Below are 6,000 nucleotides of genomic sequence, written 5' to 3'. Positions count from 1 at the left end.
TAGAAAATACTAAGACAATGGAGTAAGTATAAAGCATTTAAAATGAATAAATTATTCTTAAGAAAAAAATTAAAAAATAAAAATAATTATTCTTACAAACATAGCAAAAAAACAAACATAACAAAATATTTCACAAATATCTTTTTTTTCACAAATATCTTATAAATACTTTTAGCAAAAGATGCCAGATACATAAGAATGCATGTTTCCCTTCGAAAAGTAATCATTACTAAATTATAGCATTTAGAAATACATATGTGGGTGATAAAACTCTAAAGAAAAGCAGAGAAGTGACACTATAAAGTTCAGATAGAAAAAAAAATAAATAAAGTTCAGATAGTAATAATCTTTGTGAAGAAAAATATAGGAAGTATTAACTAGAAGGGAGGATAAAAGACTTTTAAGATGTTGGCAATGTTCTATTTCTTGACCAGGATGGTAGTTTTATAGACAATGACTTTGTAGTAATTCATTGAGCTGTACATTTTTGTCTGTTTTGCATTTATTCCGTTTCTGTATGTGTGTTTTGTTATTTTTCAAAATGTGTGACGGGCGCCTGGGTGGCGTAGTCAGTTAAGCCACCAACTCTTGGTTTCAGCTTAGGTCATGATCTCAGAGTTGTGAGACTGAGCCTGGTGTTGGGCTCCATGCCGTGTGGAGTCCACGTAAGACTCTTCCCTCTCCCCTGGCCCTCCCCCCTCTAAAATAAATAAATAAAGGTTTAAAATGTTTGAAATAAACATATAAATAAAGACCCTTTGTGAGATTTGCACTTTACCTGATGTGATCTGGACTGTGTAGTGGATTGGTCAATTAATTTGGCTCATTAATCTAAGAATTATTTAAATAAAGATGCCTCCATACATAGAACATTTAATTTTTAGTTAAAATGTCTATAATTCTACTCTTAGGTATTTATCCAAGATAAGTAAAAACATATGTCCACAGAAACATTTGTAGAAGAACATTCACAGCCCCTTTATTTCTAATAGCTCCAGACTGGAAATAACACAAATGTGTATCACTGCAATTTTCAACATATCTACACAGTACACTGATACACAATTTGTGGTATATCTATACCAAAAAATACTCTTTAGCAGCTGATTTACCCAACCATATGCATGAGTCCAGTGAGGTGCTTGTAATTGGCTCTTCCGGGTAGGAAAAACCCTGATTTGTAGGGTTTGCCAATTTCCATGATGTTAAATTTTCCCACCTCAATACTCTTATTTCAGCTTGAAGTCACTGAATGTGGAGTTGGGAAGAGACGCACACAGCTGACTCTTACAATCGGTCTGAGCTGGCGCCAGTACACCACTGGAGCAGCCTCACAGACATTATGCTGAGCGAAAGAAGGCCACACACATGAAATTACACACTATATGACTTCATTTCTATGAAGTTTTAGAAAAATAGTCTAAAATGGAAAAGAAAATCAGAAAAGTAGTCACATTTGGGGCGTTGGGGTGTGTAATTCCCTAGGAAGGGGCATGAGGAGATTTTCTGGGGAGACAGAAATCATCTGTCAACCCATCTGTTGTGATAGGGTTGTGTACCACACAGGTGTATCTATTTGTCAAAATGATACAGGTAAGATTTGTGCATTTCTAAGTATATAAATTTTACCTGAGGCAAAAATTTTACCTGAAAGCTAATGAGAGTAACGGAGCTAGGGGGAATGAGCATGAATAACAGTATAGGAAAGGCAGAAAGTTGATAATTATTAAAGGTGGGTGATGGGTATGGATTCATTATATTCACCTGTTTATCTTGTATATATTTAACCTTTCCTGCATAAAAAGTTTAAAAATAACACATACATAGATGAATATAGATCCACCAATTGTTCTGATGTAGTACCATGGATTTTTCTTAAATCAAGAGTCCTCCGGTTTTGCTCTGTGTTTGTTACAATAAGCACTCCAGATATTTCAAGTTGTTTGCCTTTAAAGTAGGAAGACAAAGACACATGTAAAGCCATCATGGTGTGGAATTCTAGATTGTTAGGATTTTTCCTATACGGTTTTCCTCTTTAACAGTTGTCTTATTCATACCTAATTGGATGGGTTTTTTTCAGCCCACTGAATCTACTGTGCTTTTCCATAACATTAAATTTAGTTGCCATGAGATCAAGAAGCTTCTTTCTTTTTGCATTCTCATTCTATCAATTTGTATGATTTTTTAAAGTATGCAATTAAAATAATAGTATGCCTGGCACATACAAGTTTGGAAACAGAGTCAAATTCAGGAACTAACCCTTGGTAAACAAATAACGAGACAACTCACCTGATGTATAGGGGTTCCAGGAAAATTCCCAACCACGTCCCAGGCTTACTGGGCCAGCTGATACTCCCCATTCCCTCTGTTAAATACATAGACCAATGCCCATGGTCGTTAGATTTCTAGACTGTTTCTTAGAAGTCTATTAACCTCTAATTTACCTCATTAGTATACTGTTGATATACTTCAACTATAGCCAACTAAAGGTATACCATCTTGTCTGCCGGAGAATGCTTGTTGAGCACCCACTTACGTGTATTTCAGCCTTCCGATTGTAGTATTTGTACCTAGCGATGACTTTTGAGATGAGTGGGAAAGAAAGATGTGCTAGTAACTTATAAACTTAGTACCTTTGCATAAGTCACTCTACCAAACTCCTCCAACAGTTGAGGAAGGCTAGACACAAAAATGTACATACTTTACGGTTTAATTAACATAAACTTCTAGAATGCTAATGCAGAATGAAAAAAATCACAAGAGCCATCACCTTTGGGGATGGTGGGCCATTTACTGAGAAGAGGCTTGAAATGAATTTTAAATATATACAAAGGGCATTTATCCTAGGAATAGGGGCCTCAGACCCAACAGTCTTATTTTACACTTACAAGAATGGTAGAAAAGAGAAAAGAAAACTGGGCACAGCTCTATTTATCTGTTTATCTAGCTTGAACTCACCTGAGACAAAAGGTTGTTGTCTGTTGCATTGTTTTACTTCCTGGAGGGGAAGTTAGAACATGAATAAAGAATGATTTTTTTTGTTCCATCAGAGACTATGGTCAGATATACTCCAGCCAATGAATGTCCTTCAGTGGCTAACAATGGGCCTTCCTTTAGTCCTTTGAAAGTCAAGAGAGCAGGAGAGAATAACTCCATAACTGACAGCTTTGTAGATGAGGTCTGAACACCTGGGCAGGCCGGCTCCCGAGGCCCACAGTTCCACTCAGGTGCACCTTTTGGAAAATCTAGGTAACCTGACCCTCTCCATCTCTCTCCAGGTTAAGAATACTAATTTCATATGTAATAATAAAAATAGCAACTCTTCATTGAGCTTTTAATTTGTACCAGAGAATAATCACTTTATATACCTATTCTCCTCTGACTTTTGCAACAACCCTGTACAGGAGACACTATTATTATCCACATTTTAAAAAATGGACAAATGGGGCTCAGAAAACTGGAATAATTATCCCAAGATTGCCTAGTTAAACAAGAGGTAGAGCCTGGATTCCCAGCCATGCAATCTGACTCCAGAGTGCCCCTCATTAACCACTGACAAGTGAAGTGACTAACGCACTGTAGGGAGCTGGGGGAAACTTCAACAGAGTCCTCTTCTTCCTTATACTTAGTGTATCAGCCAGCAAACTAAAAGATGCAGCTGATGAATTTTGGCCTAAATCTGCCCAGAGAGCCAATGTCTCTAAAAGATGATGAAAACAGAAATGATGTGATTAGTGTCCTGAAAAACTAGCAGAGACCATTTTAAATCACAGGGTTCATAATGAAGATCAATGAGAGCTCTGCATTTTTTTTCAGGCAACAGGGAAGGGAAGAATAAGAGAGGAGACCTAAATTTTTAAAGGACATTTTCCTTTATTTTAGGACATTATGATTTTTGCTCTAAGTTTCAAGAAGAAAGAAGAGTGATGTGTGCCATTTTATATCCTTGCAGCTTATGTCAGACATGAATTAGCAGAATTTAAATGCCTCTTATCGTATATATTGGATCAGTCTATTTTACTACTTTGATGTTTTCATTTTGCTCAAATTCACACACTCACACACACTTGCCTCCTGTCCCTGCAGACAAAGGAACTATAACTAGAGGCAAAACACACATGCATGCGTGTGCTTATACAGAGAGAGGATAAATATATATTTCTATCTTATCAAAAGACAGACTTTGAACAAGTCAGAAAGAACAGACCGTATTAAAACTATCACCATCGAACACAATGTCCAATGACCTCTAGGGTAAATAAGAAGAAAAAAATTCCTCTGTAAAAAGAACTTTTTGTTCATCACCTTGAGATTTTTTTTTTCCTTCAGATCGAGTACCAAGTTATTACAAGAGAACGCGGCGTGGTCAGCCAGATGACCTTGGGCAAGTCACTAACATTCTTTCTATCTGAGGACAGAGAATTGAGGTCAAAGCTCCAATTTTGAGTTCTCCTTGAGCCTGAATTTTAGGTAGTAGGTAGGCCTCTACTGCGGCTTGGTGGGGGTAAGCGTACAATGAAAGAAACTTTCCATGTGTCCATTCTGGCTCCTTAGTCCACTTCCTCCTTTGTTGGAGGCACTTGCACAATGGTGGAGGTTGACCTAAGTGAGACAGTTGACATCTTGTAGTTCGCCTCTAGCGCTGCATCTGAGGTCTGAAGAGTCAACAGACACTTAGAGGTATGTACTCCGAAGCCCTGTGAAGCTCGCCCTGTTTGATAAATCACGTAAAAAATTTCGGTTGAGTCGCCCTAGGAAAAAGCATCTGGGCAGCAGTGACGGGAAGCTCCAGCTGATTGGGAATAAATGGGCTCTGTGCTCAGCAACAGCTGCAACAACAGAGGGCCAGCCCGGAGAGGTGGACACGCACAGAACAAGCTGAGTTGGGGCCTGGAATTTCCCGAAATGAAATCCGAGAAGTATTTAGGTTGACCTTCTCTCTCTCAGCACAGTTGACCCTTAAGAAACAAGAGATGACACATCCCAAAGCACACTAAACTTTTACAACAGCAGCTCCACAAAAAAAAAAAAAAAAAAAAAAAAGAAAAGAAAAGAAAAGAAAAAAGAAAAAAAGAAAGAAAGAAAGAAAGAAAGAAAGAAAGAAAGAAAGAAAGAAAGAAAAAGAAAAGAAAAAAAGTTGGGAAATGCATGGGACTCCTCCCGCAATGCTGAGGAATGAACTGGTCAACTTGACTGCCTTCTGTTTGGGGAATAAACAAAGAGATTATTTAAGAATTTTATATGTTGGGGCTGCTGTGGAATGCACAGTTTCCAGAGAGCAGATTTAGCTGTCGATTATCATCAGGCTTCCTACACTGCAGGACTCACTTTTCCATAGCAGTCAGGGTTATGGAGACAGAAAACAGAATGGCATGAACTGCAGGTAGAAAAGCTCACCTAAGGAAAACACAGGTGGGAGAAAGAGTGAAGTATTTGGAAAAATATACATAAGGAGGTACAATATGGCTGGGGAATGTATTATCTTCCAATGACAGCCTGCTCAAGAGTGTTTTCACAAAACTGCAGAAAAAATTTTCTTAGGGAAATCACAGAAGTGGAGTCACCTCCTGGGTAGGTGTATAAAGACACTGCTTTAAAAGTATCTTTGGAGGGATCCCTGGGTGGCGCAGCGGTTTGGCGCCTGCCTTTGGCCCAGGGCGCGATCCTGGAGACCCAGGATCGAATCCCACATCAGGCTCCCGGTGCATGGAGCCTGCTTCTCCCTCTGCCTATGTCTCTGCCTCTCTGTGACTATCATAAATAAAAATAAATAAATAAATAAAAGTATCTTTGGAGAATGTTTTGCATGTGCGAGTGAGGCCATTATGAGGCTCACAGCCCTCAGGGTACCCGTTTCCAGCCGGCCTAATAGGATGGGAATTAGTGAGGTAGAATGGAGTGGCACCTGGGGGAGCTGTCCTGGAGACAAGCCTCCTCTTCAAGCTGTGACTACCTCGAGTCACTGGGCCCTGGCTTCCCTCTGTTAGATCCTCAAGGAGT

Source organism: Vulpes lagopus, chromosome 23 (genome assembly GCF_018345385.1).
Source record: "Vulpes lagopus strain Blue_001 chromosome 23, ASM1834538v1, whole genome shotgun sequence".
Classification (NCBI taxonomy): Eukaryota; Metazoa; Chordata; class Mammalia; order Carnivora; family Canidae; genus Vulpes; species Vulpes lagopus.
Note: the sequence above shows the minus strand (reverse complement) of the source record.